The sequence below is a fragment of the Podarcis filfolensis genome, assembly GCF_964270895.1.
Source record: "Podarcis filfolensis genome assembly, chromosome: 10".
NCBI classification, from domain to species: Eukaryota; Metazoa; Chordata; class Lepidosauria; order Squamata; family Lacertidae; genus Podarcis; species Podarcis filfolensis.
Genome location: NC_139612.1, coordinates 4,823,325 through 4,842,303, shown reverse-complemented (window position 1 = coordinate 4,842,303; position 18,979 = coordinate 4,823,325).

Sequence of the window (18,979 nt, the reverse complement as noted above, 5' to 3'; positions counted from 1 at the left end):
ATTATCTATGGATGAAGTCAAAGCAAAAACCACAACTTGAGTATTTCTGTTTCTAGTGAATTCTTTCTTTTTAATGGACTTTCAACTATTGCAATGCAGGCTTTTTTGTTATTCTAATTTATGAAAGTTGTTGTACCATTTATTTTGAGTATTGGGCTATAGCATTTTTATTTGAAATCTTCTGTCTTCCCATAAGCCAAGCCTGTAGGTGGAAGCTTTGCACATTGACTGCACCATCAACTTTTTTCTACTCGGAAGTGAGTGTCATTGAGCTCAATAGGGCTTACTCCCAAGAAAGGGAACAGACTGCATCCTTACTTGAGTATCTATTATTGCCTGTTTTGTAGACAGTCACAGCTCTGGGAAAATAAAATTAAAAAGTATATAATGCTTTATTTCCAGCAAAAAGGCTTTTTTAAATGTTAAGGCTGCAAATTAAAAATCATGATTTCAGGCTCAAGGACTTAGATCCATATGCATGTTATTCATATGTACGTCATCTTCACTGAAATTTGTTTGTTTGTTTTGCAACTGAATGCATGTTGTGATAGTTCCCCATTTGTCGAATCCCTTCCCTAGCATCTGTCATTATTAACATTCAGGAGGAATTTAAAAACATTCCTGTTCACCCAGGTATTTGATGACTGAAAAATCCTGTTCCTGGCATCCTTGAATAATATTAGCTATGAGGTGACTTTTTTAAAAAAAAAGTTGATTTTTTACTTTTTGATTATGTTTTGCTGTTTTGCTCATTGCTGCCCCATGCTCCTTTGGGAGAGAGGGCAGGATAGCATTTTAATAAATGAGTGAAATGGTTAGCAGGAAATCCCACTGAGTTCAATGAGATTTGCAACTTGACGCATATTTTCATGTTGGAAGAAAAGGTTGCATCCCACATAGGCATTAGATTTGGAGTGGCTTGAATGCAGAAATCAGATTCTGCAAGTTTGTGCTGAGGCCCTATAAGTTTGTGCACTTTCAGCACCTCATCAGAAAGCATCTTACTACCTCAGTGCAGCAAGGCAGCCCATACAACAGCATAAGCACTTGTCAGCTTCAAGCCTTTGTGGCTTGATGGGCCTAGATTTGTTAAGAGTGCAAGAAAACAACACTGTGTATATATCTCAGTTTCGCATGTAAATACACACTGGAACTTTGTGGTAGGCCATGCCTTCTTTATCTTGCATTGCTGAGAAGTCTCTTTTAGCAGAACTTCAGCAGAACCCATTTGTCTGAGCCACTGTTATACTTCGGATCACCCTTCTCATTTCACTCTAGACTGGTGCTTTCACCCATTGTAAGACCTTCCATCATAGTTTCTGAACTCACACATCTGGCTACCAATGCAATTACAAAAGAGCTAATTCTTCATAGGTGGAGCTGGAGGTATTTGCCATGCACCAGTCCTAATCATAGTAGATTCTGTGTTGACCTAGACACTCAAATGTCTGGTATGTGCTGATGCTCATGAAGTTCTTCCCCTGCCTGCATCATGACAATATGAAGCACGTAACTATTGCAGACAATCGATAGCATCTCCTGGCTAGGAATGCACAATCACATAATGGCTGCTCTAGAATGTCGTATCGGCTGGCAGCAGCTGCCCAAGGTCTCCACAGAGACAGAGATATTTACTATTACCTGTTGCCTTATCCTTGCACTGCAAAGGCCAGGAATCAAACTCTGAACTTTCTGCAAGCAAAGGACGTGCTTTACCACCCAGCTTTGGCCCCTCCAACTTTTTTTAAAAAAGTCTTTTGTTTGAGTTTGACTTAAGATGACTCCTCTTTGCTGCCCTTGGGAATCTGCTCAGAATCCTGGGTTGCAAAACCTCTTCATGACCAGGATCTGGCAAGACAAGATTTGCACAGTTCCAGCTGTGAGTTCGCGATGATGGAAATGTTAAGCCTTGACCTCAATTTCTTTTTATCTTCATCCCCTTTAAAAACATTAGGTTGATTAGACTAGGTTTTATCCAGGTGTGCTTGGCCGGACCATTGTATAAGTGCTCTTTTATAATGAAAAACAGTCAGATCAATCAGAGAGAGAGCAGGAGCAAAGCATTGTTTGCCTGTAGAGATGCCTGCCGGTAAAGACGCTCAAGGTCATTTCTATAAATAGGACATCTTTTCCCTGTGCAATCCTGTGCACACGGTTTGAAATTTTGATTATTATGGCATTCAACAGGAAACTTTATCTTTCTTTGGTCAACTCTCACGGAATTTGCAATGATGTCAAATCCATAAAAGATGTGGGCGAGGGCATCAGAAGATGACTGTTTATTTTCTTTGCTACAATCATGCACAAAAATAGAACCAGATAAGATATCGGGCAGCTCTCTGTTTTGATGCATTTAGCAGACTGAATAGATGTCAGCATGAAAGCAAACTAGAGAAGGGCTATTTTAGGCATTTTACAGGAAAACATTTTTTGCTCATAAAAAGACTGTTCTGTCAAAGGAGAGCTGTAATTGCAGATAGGCCTCCCTATGTGCATCGCTTGATGAATTGGGCATATTTTTCCTGCACTTTTGAGTGAAGCTGTAGCTGATCTGCTCCGTATTCCCTCTGAATGGGAGGCAAGATGTGCACATCACTTTCTTTGATCTGGAACCAGAGCTGAATTGGGTGAATGATCCAAAGATAGCCCACTTCAGGCATGACAGTTTTAAACTCATGGAGGGGGGAGTAGGGCTGCATGCACCACCCCGCCCCCAGTGTTTCCTGTGCACTGTCTCCACCCTGGACTTAGAAGCCTCCCTGCAATTGGGAATCCTGCCTCAACTTAACACACTTAGAAAACCCCTTCAGACCTTCCAGCTTAATGCAGGAAAGTTGGGGGTAGGCCTGGTATGCATGCAGATCCTAGGGGCAGAGGTGATGTGCACAGACCCATGCCCCTTAAAAAGGTAAAGGTAAAGGACCCCTGACAGTTCAGTCACAGACGACTCTGGGGTTGCGGCGCTCATCTTGCATTACAGGCCAAGGGAGCCGGCATTTGTCCACAGACAGTTTTCCCAGGTCATGTGGCCAGCATGACTAAGCCGCTTCTGGTGCAACAGAACAGTGAAACCAGAGCAGTGCACGGAAACGCCGTTTACCTTCCCGCCGGAGCGGTACCTATTTTTCTATTTACACTTTTTGGCATGCTTTCGAACTGCTAGGTTGGCAGGAGCTGGGACTGAGAAACGGGAGCTCACCCTGCTGCAGGGATTTGAACCGCCGACCTTCTGATTGGCAAGCCCAAGAGGCTCAGTGGTTTAGACCACCGCATCGCACCATGCCCCTTAGTTGTGTTGTAATTCCCTATTTGAGCATAGTGCTTTAACAGGCCTCTTAAATTTGTATCAGCTTCTTTAACTATGAACCCTCAAATATGGGATCCTCTCAAAAATGGTGCCAAGTTTTTGCAGTAGTGAAAACCCCACATTTTGCAGTGCCGCACAAAAGGAGCAATAGATCCTCAAACCTGAGGGTCACAGGGTCACCCAAACCTTGGAATGCTGGCTTCATGTATCCCTTGATGTGCTTTCTGCAAAACCTTTGCCAACAAGAGCCACTCTTGATATGTAATGTTCTACACCCCCTCCATTGAAAGATGCAGGTTGTAGACATGGGTAAATGAACCATATCTCATGAACACACTAGCCTCCATTGTGTTTTAATTTTCTGAAGGAAACACAAATCTGGGTTAAGTGCCAAGACCCCTTGAATCTTGTGCTCTGCTTGGCAGAGACTGGGGTGGCCCATAACAATATGTAGGGAACTACAGTGATACCTCGGGTTACATACGCTTCAGGTTACATACGCTTCAGGTTACAGACTCCACTAACCCAGAAATAGTACTTCGGGTTACGAACTTTGCTTCAGGATGAGAACAGAAATCGTGCTCAGGTGGCACGGCAGCAGCAGGAGGCCCCATTAGCTAAAGTGGTGCTTCAGGTTAAGAACAGTTTCAGGTTAAGTACGGACCTCCAGACCGAATTAAGTACTTAACCCAAGGTACCACTGTAGACACCTACTGTTCCAGCTGACTCTGAATGAAAGACTTAAGCTCAGATCTCGTTTCCTCCCTTATTGCGGAGATAAGAATGGTACAAAAGCAAAACAAGGGTCACCGGCATAACAGGTGCAGAGCATGGCCGGGCAAGCCAAGATGTAGATCCTGCAGTTGACCCTGAGCTGCTATAAAGGAGACACTCTAGAAGGCGCAGCCCAGTCCATTTGTAAAGAACGCGGGAAGGGAACATGCACTGTTGCTCTTCATATCTAACCACAGACTCTTTGCACTGCATTCCCTACCTAGAAGGACTTCTCCATTCATTTGAAGGGGAAAACCATGGCTTATTTGTTTCAGGCACCTAGTCCCCACCCTTTAGCCAAAAAGGCTCTTAGAGCAGCTTCCCAACATCAGTACTAAGGTGGTCCTCTCCCTTGTTATCACCCTTCGAGTCTCAGGGCTCCAGAAAAGGGCCTCAGATGAGGATCTAAGAGTCCTAGTGCATTCATATTTTGCTCACAAGCCATTTGGATCTGAACTTTGTGACATGAAGTCGCCCTCTGCAAGCACCCCAGGTACTAGCTTTATTGTTTTTGCAAGAAAACCAGAAAAGTAGTATTTCCTGCACTGTGAAAATGTGCCAGTGCCTCTGTGTGTGTAATCCTGACCTTTGTAGTGTTCTATAACATGATCAGTAACAGAGTCACAAACCCACAGGGAACAGGTGCCATGTGGTTCCAATCAGACCAAGCGCACCAAAAAGGTCACTGTCATTTCTAGAATCTTTTGCGAAATGTGTTAGGATTAACCTTTTGAATCTCAGTTCCATTCTTCTGCCGAGATGCCAGTGCTAAACTGATTGCTATATATGTGAGAGATCTGCCAGATGAGCTAACTCCATTGAATAGTGTTGTGCTTGAGAAAATGTGGGGTGTACCAGCCATGACATTACATCTGTCAGATCTCTTCAGCCATGTCAGTCATAACTTGAAGTTGCAGTTATCAGGTGATGAGCATGCAGCTGTGGAACTAGAGGGACTGACTGTTAAAGCACTCTAGTAGTCTAGTATTCCCAGAATGGTTTAACAAACAATCCTTCACAGAGAATTCTGGGAGCTGTAGTTCTGTAAGGGGAATAGGCGTCTCCTAACAACTCTCAGTGCCCTTAACAAACTACAGCTCCTAGAATTCTGTGGAGCCGGCCATGGCTGTTTAAAGTGGTATCATGAAGCTTTAAATGGTATGAATATAGCCTCTGACTCATTTTCAACCATCCTCTTTTAACCCTCTTTTCTTCCCCACTTCTATCAGCATTTTCATACTTTTCTTCCTGCATTGCTCCAGGCCTCTTGGAACCATCTCCTTTTAAAACTCTCCCATCACTTTCTTCCTCCACTGCAGAATGCTCTCTCACTCTCTCCTCTTGTGTGTTCATTTCTCTTGAAACCATGACTGTCATCTCTTGCTAACACCACAAACTTGGATTACTGACTCAGCCATCTTTCTGAAGCCAGATCTCCCAGTCACTCCATCTTAGAGCCCTCCCTTCTCCTTGTTCCACCACAGGTCTCTCTGTCCCCATATCTGTTATATCCCTTTCCTCTTCCTTCCACATCTCTCTGCATCCCTGTACTCTCTCAGCCATTCCTCTTTCTTTCCCTCTGCCAGTTCTTTCTCTGCTTCAATCTCTCTGTAACCCAGTTCAATCCATTTCCCCACTCTGCATCACACAACACTTTCTCTTCTCTCTGTACCACCACAGGCCCTTCTGCAGCTCCATCTCTGTTACTTCCCGTGTTTTTACTTTGTCCCTCATCTCCCTGCTGTTCCCTTTTCTTCCTCCAGCCTGTAGCTTGGTTCTGCTTCTGTCCACCTCTTCATTATCCCAATTCTTCATCACGGACTGCAGAAGGAACATTATACAGGCCATGAATTCCCCCAGCAACTCACACTGATGAAGGGACATCAGAACTAGCTGAGCTGTGCAGCAGAAGAGAGGCTGGCAACAGCAGACTGGAGAAACTGGCACGAGCTTTACCATGCACATCTGATCCAGAGAGGAGTCAGATGCAGAAATCCTTTCATTTATAGTTCCATTTTGGAAGGACTTGAGCCATCTCTGCATATTTCCAGAAAGGCCTGCAAACAATGGGTGTTTTTCACCCAAAGAACTGCCAATCTAGAAGAACTTGCAATCAACCAATGGACATTATGTTTTTCCACCGAAGGGCCTTTCTAAGTCCTGTTCTGTCACTGGTGGAAGATGCACCAGCATCATTTAGAAGTGTGCATAGGACACTAGAGGCTGAAAAGGATCCGTCCCTAAGGCTGCAATCCAACCCCACTTTCCTGGTAGTAAGCCCCATTGAATTCAACAAAGCTTTGGGTTCAATAGCATTTACTTCTCAGTAGACATGGTTAGGATTGCACTGTAGAATACTAACTTAGACCTGCAGACAATTCACTGTAAGAATTCAGCCAAAATTATCAACTGCTATGACCCAAAGTGACCCTTAATGTTAATTCTTTCTGCGCTCTAGGAATGCAGAAGCACCTGAATTCTTCATATAAAAACTAAAAAGCCAGTTGCCAAATATCCAGCCAAATGCTGCACAGCATTTAAGTACGTAGGCAGGCACAGAGGTTCAAGTCCATGAATGCAACAGATAAAAACAGGTTTATTATTAGCTCAGTTGGTTAGAGCATGGTGCTGATAATGGCAAGGTTGCAGGTTCAATCCCTGTATGGAACAGCTGCATATTCCTGCATTGCAGGGGATTGGAGTAGGTCATTCTCATGGTCCCTTCCAACTCTACCATTCTGTAATTCTGTGTCCTCCATCTAGCTTACTGCCCTGTTTACCTGGTCTGACTTGCATTGTTGCTAGACCATGAACTCTGACATTATAGCCTTAAAAGTAACAGTGCTAAAACTTGATGCATAAGAAACAAGGGAAAAGTCAGGAACTTAATCCTATCATATTAATGTATCCAAATCACACTTCTAATTATCCTTCCTAGATGGCTCATTCTACTTTAGTCATGTCTAAAAGCACTGCTATAGCATAGACTGCAGTTGCTGGAGGTTCTTAGCAAGAATCCATCATAATCACTGCTGGATAAGGTTTTGCCACCTCTCTCTGTTTTAACAATTCAGACATAACTTTGATTATTATTATTTAAAAGGCTGGATTTTTGTGATTAACTTCATTTCAGTATTCTGAAGGAGTCCCATCAATGAAACTGCTGCACACAATTGATGGATGAACGAAAAGTCTTTGCTCAGCAAGAGTCTTAGGATTTAATTATACTGTTGGCAGTGTTTTATGCTTTTAGGCTGCTGATTAATATTCATGTCTTGTTTCTTTTCATTCCCAGCACCTAAGATATTTGTGCACCTTTAAATTTCTGTTAACCATTTTTAAAGCAACAAATCCCTCTGTCTTTTGTTTGCTTGCTGTGAGGAACACACTCATCCATGCTTGAGATAAAGGGGGAGGTGGCATGCATTACAATTTCATTTGGACTCTGTTCTGGAGTTCAAATGTTAAATCAAGGCACAGTAAAAGAAAAGAAAAAATAAACCAATTTATTTTTACAAATTTTGTTTTTCCTTTCTAAAAGCTGCTTTTAAACTGTCCACCTTCACATCTCATTCAAATTCTGCGGCCTGGTTCTGGAATTTTTTAAGGCAGGCTGGCAAGAGTCTTCATATATATGAAGGACTTTCCCATGCACCACACATGCACATAACATCACAGACGATGTTAGCATTCCACATGAATGCCCAATCACACAGATACTTAATTTCATCAAAAATGGAAGGGGAGATTGCATTGAAGAAGGGAAAAGGGTGAACCTGATCTTCCACCATTCAAGGACTGTAAATATTTGATCTGCTCCTCCAGGAATAGGGTGGCAGTGGCTTCAATTAGGAGCTGCTTTCTTGCTGCAACAAGTTTCCTGCCCATTATGTTTGTACATTGATCAAACTAACAGATCAGGGCTAATGGCATGTTAATAATTAAGGGGAGGTTGCATCTGTTTCCCCAGACTAATCATCTCTTGACAGCCGGTGCACAGGAATAAATTAGCGTTGATCTCAATTTCTATGGAAAAGGAATATTCCAAAGCGGCAGCAGATTCTCTGATTCATAAAGTTGCTGGCCTCTTATGATTCAATCGATGATTAGCACTGGCAAGAAAGCCAGTTATTCTGCACGTTATTCCATTGACATTGATAAAGACCAAATGACTCCTCCCACCACCAGCACGTGGTCCCATTACTGTAAAATGTGTTGTGCGTGTGTCATTTGCACATATCCACTGACTTCCGTAAAAGCTTTTGCTTCTTTCCCCCTCTAATCTAGTACATTGTGAAAAGAAGCTGTAAAGTGCTGCCATAATACTGGGGTGTATTTGCATTGCTTAGATGATACAGAAGCCACAGGGAATATGGTGAATACTCCCATTTAATGGATAATGGACGACTCCCATTATCTATAGATTAAGCCTTTATTTCCTAGTGTCTTTCTCTTCCCAATTGTATCCTGTCATATTGAATAGAGAAGACTCATGTCAAAGTTTGGCTGAAATTCAAGCATTGCATTAAATTCCAGAGAATGGCTTCTGTTGCTTCTCTAAATGTCTATAATCAGTTACCCCATGTAATTTTGAGACTGTGTTATTCAAAGGAGTTTTTACAATAATATTTCCTTATTGTGGGATTAATTTTACTAATTGTGGTTGGATATCTCCCCTTTTCTTGCTTAGGGTTTCCCAGCCCTAGATAGGGCTTTGTGTTGAATGTTTGCTCTGACTTCCCTCTCCTGAAACTTATTAAAAGGTGACTCTTTCCAGTTGAGCTGCTGTTAACGTTTTGCTCCAGCTGCCCCACACAGGATCCTCTGCAATTGCATCCCAAAACTCAAACAAGACAAGCTTTAGCCATTTGCCATGAGTCATTCTTTATTAAGCTCTTGGTTTTTGTGCCCTTATCTTGTATTCTAGTCAGCCTTGGCTTTAGTTATTTAAGAAGTCTCAGAATAGCATCTCTTAAAGTCAGGGCATATTTAGACCCAAGCCATGTTTATTCCTTTTTAATGTGTCATTCTACGTAGCCAATCTCCCAGCAGCTTCCTTGTAGCCAAGCTTTCTTTTAATAGGCTAAAGCGGAGATGCAGAATAAATGTGACTATAATAATGTTCCCCTCCCCAAAAAAATATTGGAAACAATTCCTGACTGGACCGCCGCCCCAACAATCTGGGGAAATGTTATAAAAATGCTACTGCGGCTGCACTGGGCTCTCTACACACCCCACAAACCCCAGTAACAACTTGGGAACAATAAAGTGTGTGGGCGGGGTGGCGATTCTGATAATGCTGTGCTCAGCACCCCCACCCCGCCCCAGCCTCACCTCTCCACGCACACACTTTCCCAAAGCCCCTTCCTGGCCAAAGCAGCTTCCCAGTGCCTCCTCTAGGAGGCCAATGGGCACAGTGAAACTCAGTCTCCCTTCTCCTTTCAGAAAGCTATTCTATGAGCATCCAAAGCAGAGGAGGTGTAACAGAACCAGCATGTTTCCCGCCCCAAACCCCAAGGGGTAGTGTTATGTAAGGTAAAGGTAAAGGGACCCCTGACCATTAGGTCCAGTCGTGACCGACTCTAGGGTTGCGGTGCTCATCTCGCTTTATTGGCCGAGGGAGCCGGCGTACAGCTTCCGGGTCATGTGGCCAGCATGACTAAGCCGCTTTTGGCGAACCAGAGCAGCACATGGAAACGTTACTTACCTTCCCGCCGGAGCGGTACCTATTTATCTACTTGCACTTTGACGTGCTTTCAAACTGCTAGGTTGGCAGGAGCAGGGACCGAGCAACAGGAGCTCACCCCATCGCGGGGATTCGAACCGCCGACCTTCTGATCAGCAAGTCCTAGGCTCTGTGGTTTAACCCACAGCGTACTGAGCTTTAATCCAAGAACAATACGCAGGTAGGATCCTAGAATGCAACAACCTGATTGGCCGGCAGGAGCAGGCCAATTAGGCCCCAGGAGGAAGTGAATCAGCCAATCACACGGGACCCATTATGTAAATAATGTATATAAAGCCAGAGGTTTGGGGGGGAATTTCAATGACTGTTCCTATGAGTTGAAATAAAGAGCGCGAAATCACTACTATATTTCAGGTAGCAAAACTTGGGCAAAAGATTCTTGCATTGTAGGAGGGTCAGACTAGATGGAAATAGCAGCACATGGAAGAGCCAGCTCTAGCCAAGCCTGGGTGCCATTCTCTAATGAGCCAGTGGGACAACTCACATGCTTAAATGCTCAGTAGGTGCTGAGCCGAGGCTTTAGCCTCAGAAGGCCAACCCTTCCCTCTCTCCTTTCTCCTTCAGTGAGCCTAGGCCATGGGTAGCTGACATGTCACGCTCCAGATGTTGGGGCTGCAACTTCCTTCATCTCTGACCACTGGCAAGACTAGCTGGAGCTGATGGGAATGGGAGTCTACAACATCAGGAGGACATGGCTTTGGGTGCCCATGGCTTAGGCATGAAATCTAGCGACAGGCAAGTCAAGTCTCTCAAAAGTGAGGCAGGTGCTACACATTACCGCAGCAAGTATGACTTCCACAAACCATGTTTGCCAGGGTAACATGAGTATGGTTTATAATACTTATAAATAAATGCTGGAATTGAGTGGGGCCGGAGTGAGAGAGCATCTGCACAGAGAATCAGTGGGTGTGAGGTATAGGTGATTTTGGTAACATCTGACTGGCCTTGTGGGAAATATGATGCTAGACTAAGTAGGTCCTTGGTCTGATCCTGCAGAACTCTCCTTATAGTCTCAATTCTTCACCATGTACTCTGTTTCTCTTCCACACAGGCTTCCCCCATAACCAGCCTTATTCCTAGTCTTGGGGTCTGGCTGTGGGAGAAATGAAACATGTTCTGCACTAAAACTGCTTTACCAAACTCACACTAGTGCTAGAAGGCAAACATTCCTCATAAAGTGTGGTTCCGGCCTAAAGCTTCCCTCACATTTTTGCTAGTTAATAAATGCTATTATCCTGTCCACCACCACCCGCCCCCGTTCTGTGTCTTTTCCAGAAAAGCTTTTTCTGCAAAGAAGAGCCTGGCTGTTTGCCTTTGACAAAGCCAGAAGAAAATGGAGGAGGGGGAGAGAGAAGAGATGACAAAACAAGAGCTTTTAAGAAGAAAAATAGCTACAGCGAGCAATTCCATATGCGTGTGTGTTGCATTTGCAATTTGTTTCAGGTTTCCAAATTATGCTTAGATTGGATCATATCTCAAATCAAACATGCAAAATAACAGCTTGTGTGTGCACATGCATGTGAGACTATTAGTACAATGTATGAATGCTCTTATGGGGGTAAAGCTAGTGTTGTTGTTGTGTGATATATATATATATATATATTGTAGTTATATAAATAGAATCCTGAAAGACAACAAGGAAACGCCTGCAAAAATACTCATCCTCAAATGTCAACATGCGGTGGAAAAAGTGAAGTCATTTTAAAAGTCAGATGCCCAGGTCATACAGTGAAGGCACTGAAAAGGAAACTCAAAGGCCAAAGTTCAAATCCTGATGGGAAGAAAAAGATTCATGGAAGGAGAGCATTTGAAAACTGCCATCTTGAGAATAGCAATGGGTAAACTTCTGTTGATTCAATTTGGCATTGGATTTGGCAAATTTTCCCCTCCCTCAAAAAAAACCACAAAAAAAACCACCACAAGTCATTAGCACCTTCTCCTTTTATATGAAATTTGAAACCTGTTGTATTTCTGCTGATACTAGAAGCATGAAAAGGTTTGTTCCCACCCTCTGCGCGTTAAGATCCCAAGAACTCCCTCAATAAATAAAGACACAATTGACACGGAATTTAGTTTAAGGTTATTGGCATAATTTTGGCCACAACTTTATTGATTACAGATTGTGAGTGGTTTGCTTAGGCATTGGTTCCCGACTAGGCTGCACCTGAGCTCAGCAGGACAGCACTGACACCTGGACTCCAGCAGACGTCAGTAAGGGAAAACATCCTGGGGGAGCATTGGACCAGGTTCAGATGCTCACCCCAAATGATCCCAGAGGCTCTGGCATGGCCCTAACCCCTGGAAGGGGATCGGACAAAAGGAAGGCGAGCCCCTGGATTCCTTTAACGGAATACCCTTTCGCGCATTGGAGGGGCAGGTGTGACAACCTCCCCTCCCCTCCACCTTGAACCAATGCCTAACCGCCAAACCTTACAAAGTTGTGACGATTTGCTACACAGCAGGCGAAACCCAAGTGGCACCAGCCAATCAGCCAAATGGGAAAATTCCTACCAGGCCCCTGCCCCAAGAACAGACGACCCACGACGGCATAGCAAGGTCATAATGAACCCTAAATATAGGGAGGGTGGGCGGGTGATGCGGTGCACGAAGTGAAAAGACGAAGCTCTACGCAACGTGCAGCAGTATATATAAAGGTCCCATTGGTCAGATCAGCCCAGCAACCAAGGGACCAACAATCAGGTTGTTGTGGCTATCCAATCGCTCCCACCCACACCAGCAGTGAGGTGAGTCTTGGTTATCTCACCGCAATGCGTGCTCTCTGGGAGGAGGACGCGATTTGTGATCCTCCCCAATTTACAAATTTATGGACCCTGCCTGCTTTCCATCCTCTTTACCTTGCAGTGCAGGTAGCCAGGCTGGAGGCCTCTCTGCTCCTCCCTCCCTCCTTGATACTTTGAATACCTCAAAGGCAGCATTCAAGGCAGTAGGTGCTCTGGGTCACGCAGTTTCCAGTGCACCTGATGTTTATATTTAAGGACTCAGTCGCCTTTAAGAATTACACTTCCTGGGCAGTGCTCAAGCCACCATATTATCTGGGCAGTCTGTTTAATGCGGAGCTTCAGAAGGACGTTGGGGGCAAATGCCACTATCTTCCCAGCATTACAGGCTAGACTAGTTTGTATTCTGAGCTAGGCCTTGGGTATCCTTGCGGCTTGGTTTAATCTAAACAACCCCCCTGCCTTTGAATCTGGGGTAGTGGGAAAACTAATATGATAATTCTGCTGAATATGAAAAGTATTTTGACTATCTGTATCAGCACTAGTTAGTATATATCTACATATTTTACAATTGTGATTTAAAAAACCGTTTCTGCAAGTTGCTTTGCCATAAAAAAGTGTAAAAAGATGGCTCTGTTTGGGAAAGGCTTATTTCCAGAGTATTATATGCTCTCGTAAACTATGCCCTGTGATATACTGTTGGCCCTTTCTGTTTATTAGATCTACACAAAGCCTCATACTTTAAAATGGCAACAATAAACTTTATGGAGATGATTAAATTGCATCTAATTCCACAAAACCGTTTTTGACCAGCCTTCACCTTTGGCTGACAGTGCTCTAAAATATTTATATGGGCCAGGATTTATACCTTAACTGCATGCAAGTACAAAACCAGCTTAGTTTAGGGGATGAGTTATTTAGGAAATAGGTCCTTTAATCCTCAAAAGAACACCGAAATCAGCAGCCTGTCATGAATAGCTGTCACTACTCCACTGCTTAGACCTCATATCTTTAAAAAGGATCCTTTAACTGCCAAGGTTAGGTTTGACAACTCTCGTGCAAGGATCCTCAAACTCTTTTTTCAATCTTGATAAACTTAAGGTTGTTCAAAAGTCTGCAGACATGCAGTTCAACAGGTATGATTCTGCGTCCCCATGAAAAGACACTCAGTGTTAGTCTTTACGGTGCCACAAGACTCCTTCGTGAATTCAAGGCCAGGTCTATTCAAAATAGCACACTCTGTCATTTTCATAAACTGCGAAAATGTCTCCTGTGTTTCACGGTCCTCACAATAACTCAGACATCGAGGGATGTGTGAAATGGGCCATCACAGATGCAGCGCGACAGGCAAAACATTTCCGCATCACCTCAAACACAATGCCTTACAATGTTGTCGGTTCATGCATTCAGCTGACTGACATCAATCGTACAATTACCAAGGTGGCTCGTTCCAATTGTGTGCACAAGGGAGAGGGATCAGGCACGCCCCATTTGCATTGTAAGGGCTGAAAGACCCTCTGTTTCGGCAGCTGGTCATGTGGAGGGAGGGCTCTCTCCATCTGAGAAGGAACTCTGCTTTTGCCGACTGCGTAGTTTTAAGAGTTCCCAATACTAAATGCAAGGGTACGCCACACATGCCAAACACACACACAAACATGTACATACAGGGCCAGATAAAAAAAATTAAGGGATGTGCATGCAACATGCAAAGAACTTGATAACTTCTTTCTTTTCTTCTCTGCAAAATTGTGAAAGATGCTTTTCTTAGTGCATGGATTTTTATTTGAAAATCCTCAAGAAACACAGTATCATTGAAGCGACAGACATTATCCCTTGCATACAGCAAGCTGACTTGGTTTATAAGCCCTCACCTTTCTTTCTTTTTACTAAAGCAGACAACTCTGTTGATTTCTATAAAGGTGACAGCACTGTCTAAAACAGGAAGATTGCAGAAAAGGATATACCAGGCTGTGTAGCAAGAAGTGCTGACTTGATATGTTGAAATCACTTAGAAATCCCTGCTGTTGGGCTTGAATGATTTGGGGTGTCATGGACAGGCAGCAAGTAGTTCTTTATTTAATACAGGGTTGTTGTTTTTCATTTTTCCTGCCTATGCAGGAGAGAAGTGATGGTGGGAATTTTCTGCCTCGAGAGTCAAAATGACTTCACCAGCCTTGGGTACCAAGATTGGAGAAAGCATTTGCTGCTCTGGCTTGGTCTGCAAAGTGTCTTGGACTGACTTTGCACTATGCAGTCAAAGCAACATCGTCATCATATTACTTTGAAAAGTCATGGGTTCCTTCACTGGCAGTTGTAGTTTGTTACAGGTGCTGAGAGTGACTAGAAGACACCTAGTTCCTTCACAGAGCAACAGTTCTCAGGCTGCTTTAATAAATACCTCTTCACAGAGAATTCTGGGAACTGTAGTTCTCTGAGGAGTTTAGAATAATAGAATCATAGAACTGTAGATTGGGTAGGGAACTGGAGGGCCATCTAGCCCAACCTGCAATGCACCGTCCCCCATCCAATTTAAAATATTTTTGGACTCTGATTAGCTTTGCAAATGTTCTAGCAGTTTTATTGCTGCACATCTCTCAGCACATTTAGCAAACTACAGATCCCTGAAACATTTGGGGGAAGCCACAACTGTTTAAAGTGATATTATATTTTTTTAAAATGTATAATGTAACTGGAACCTTGGTAAGAGATTTCACTCAGCCAAAATTCTCTAGTGTTTTTAAAGTGGTAAGTGGAAGAAAGACACTACACCACTCTTTAAAAAAAAAATCTTCTAAACCCAATAAAGGCACACAGGATTAGTAGAAAAAGAATTCCTTCATAAACAGATGGTGATACTGCAAGTCATTTCAAGATACTTTCTCTCTGGCTAGACTAACAAACATACTTGTATATTTATTTTTATTTTCTGTCTAGCTTGAGGCAATGATACATTTGGCTTTTCATTTGACATTCATAAGATCACTTTATGGACATTATCATTCCTTGTTCTCAGTGTGAGTGAGAAAGTGCCCTCAGGACAAGCATATTTTCATGCCAGAATTCTTAAAGGAATATGCCCTGCTTTTCCTAGATAAAAGCAGTGCCCCAGATCCTGACACTAGACCTCTGTGTTCACTATGGAATTATTGCATTCTGCTCTTTCAACGCGGGCTGGTGAATGGACTGAACAACCTTGTGAATTTGGGACTGAATGACAAGGGGACATTGTCTGCAACATGTTCACAATGCAGGTATCTGCAATGTTCTGTGCAATTAACAAAATCAGTGAAGCTTTCATGATGAAATGGCCAAGAGGAAACAAGTTGGAAGGGGAAGCAAATCACACGAGAGGCTTGGATTTCACTGTATACTTGATTTTCAGAGGGACTTGGGCATGCCTATTTTCTTGATATGGCACTAGGAAACCTACGAAAAAAACTATCCATTTTATCCGGTGTGCACAAAGTAGTGAGTGACAAAAGAGTTTTGCAGGCATTGGTTAATTTGCATAGTTAATGTGCTAATGTGGCAGTTGAGTCCCTATATTCCTTTAACGGAATACCCTTCACGTAGGGATGGCGAGAGCGTTCTCCCATCCCTATCACCTGAACCAGTGCCTATCCGCAACCTTACAAGTTGTGATGAATTGCTACATGGCAGGCGAAACCCAAATGGCATCAGCCAATCACCCAAGTGGGGAAATTCCTGTCATGCCCCTGTCCCAACGACAGACGACGGCATAGCAAGGTCAAGCGCAAAGACCTAAAAGTGGGGAGAGGTGGGCGGGTGTTCTGAATGCACGCGCCGAAAGAGGAAGCTCTGGGTCACGTGCCTAGGTATATATAGGTCCCTTGGTCCATTTAGACTGCACCCCATTGGCCAGATTAATCCCAGCAACAAGGGACCTACCAATTGGGTGTTGTGGCTAACCAGTCTATCCACCCACAACACAGGGTGTCAGTCTCCAGGTCTCACCGCAACACGTGCCCTCTTTTAGGGAGGACATGATTTATCTTTCCAAATGAAGGATTTTAAACAGTTTTGAATCTGACAGCCTCCCTTGTAACCCATCTGTAGGCAATTAGTTTGCTCTTCAGAACACATTTCCTCATTCTTGAATAGGTGGCATTATAGAATCAGTATTGCTAGTAATGGAGATGATGCATAATCTTTATTATCATGGGCTGTGCGCTCCTGGCACTCTGAAGACAATCGTGCTCTGGGGATAATGTGTACAAAATGTTTAGGGGTATTCTTATTTTCCTACTCATATTGAAATACTACTCCTTAATGAGGCCAAACTTAGATTCACAAAATGTTTAGGAGTATGCCCCCCCCCCAGAAAAAGCACTGCATATATGTGTGTGTATACAACTTGAAAACAACTAGCAATCCATCTGCTTTCTTTCTGACTTAATGTTTTCTGTTCCTTGAAAAAACACCTTAGTAATTTTATCAAGAAATTAAAACAAGCATATCAAAGTTCCAATTGTACTTTTTTAAAAAAAACCAAACCCTTTCTTTGACACAGTTATGTTCTATTTGCAGTGTAGTTGTGGAAGTTAAGAAGTGCTGTGCTCAAATTTCTAGAAAGTTGAAATCAGTGGCTCAGTCAAATTGTAATTGTGAGTGACAGGAGCCTTGTGGGCACCTGAACCAAGTGTGAGTAAATAACACTCAGGACAGGTGTGGGTAAAGACAGGCCACGTTTTATTGGCTACAGTGGTACCTCGAGTTACAAACGCCACAGGTTACAAATGCTTCAGGTTACAAACTCCGCTAACCTGGAAGAGTTACCCCGAGTTGAGAACTTTGCCCCAGGATGAGAACAGAAATCGTGTGCTGGCGGCGCAGCAGCAGCAAGAGGCCCCATTAGCGAAAGCGCGCCTCTAGTGAAGAACAGTTTCAGGTTAAGAATGGACCTCCGGAACAAATTAAGTTTGTAACTAGAGGTACCACTGTACAGTGAAGAAAGAAGGGGTGGCATGACACTGGATCAGAATCTGTAAGACTTCTGATCTGAAACCCATAGACCATCCCAGCGTGGATCCTGGGGAATGCCATAGGAGTGGACCAGCCTAGAAAGACCCAACGTGGTACATGTCATGTGACTAGAATCTGCCTGGTAACCCGAAATGAGTGGCATCAGGTCTGGCCCATGGGAGCTCAAGCCTGGAACTAGGACACCTTCTCAAGACCCCTTATGTTTTGATCCTCCCTAATGCCATTCCCATCCAAGTTGTGACAAATGGATATGCAGAATGCTATGTGGCTCTGGAATAGAGCAGCCATGCATTCTGCTTTTCAGAGGACAGTCCTGTGTTTGAAAAAGTCTTCATTTTAAGGGCTGTCTGGTCCAAACCTGGTTTAAAATGGCATATCTTCAGGTGGCTTTAGAAGAGGATTAGAGAAAGAAGGCTGTCAATGGCTGCTAGCCATGCACTGTGTTCCATCTCTACTGACAGGATACCTATGAAGTCTCATTGCTGGGAATCACAGCTACTCCTATTTTCCTACATGTTCTGGAGACGCCTTCTCTGAGCCTGGGCAGTTCTACTGCGTTTATGATGGATATTCTAGCGACTGAACATTCCAGTCACTCGAATGCTGCAGAGATGGAATGATTTACATTATCCCTATCACAGGCTGATTGGGTGGAGGCAAAACTTGGGCAGTAAATCACAGAGAGCTGCATCAGGCAGCTATTTTCCAGGGGAGTCCAGTGGCCTCCCAGGAGCCATTCATTGATGAAATCATTTCTCACTGCACATTAGCTGTTCCCTGTTAGCACACAGCTCGGGCATTAATCTCCTGTGTGTTTAGGTCTCTGTCTAGACTTGCAGTTTCTAATTTCTTTCACGGTCAAACTTCATTGATGTAGGCAGCCAGGAGGACATCTAAAACATGCTGATAATGAAAAGTTCCGATAAACAAGATGGATTAAATTGCAATCTTACATGTAAAACGAAGACAACATTGTAGTTGGTTTCTAGGAGTTTTGGGTAACTGATATTCAGTATCTAAGAGTTAAACTAAAATCTAAGCATCAACCTTAAACTAATCCTCATAATTCATCAGTGTGTAGTGCAAATTCCTTATAATATGCATATTTTTATACAGCTTTGGGCAATATACACATTTTCCCAAGCACTTTCCCACAATGAGATGCATATTTGCTTGTTTTTTAAAAAATAAATATGTGTATATTTACACACACTTGCCCCCAATATGTGCACTTCTGCAGACATTGGCTGAAGAACTCCCAAAGCTTGTAGAAAGATAGCTGCACTTTGTAGAAAGATAGCTGCACTGGTTCACGAAGTGCAAATGAGATAATTTCTGATTAAAATGCAAGCAGGATAAAAGTTCTCCCCCATCTCAGCCTTACCATGTTGCCTTACATTGATCTGTTCC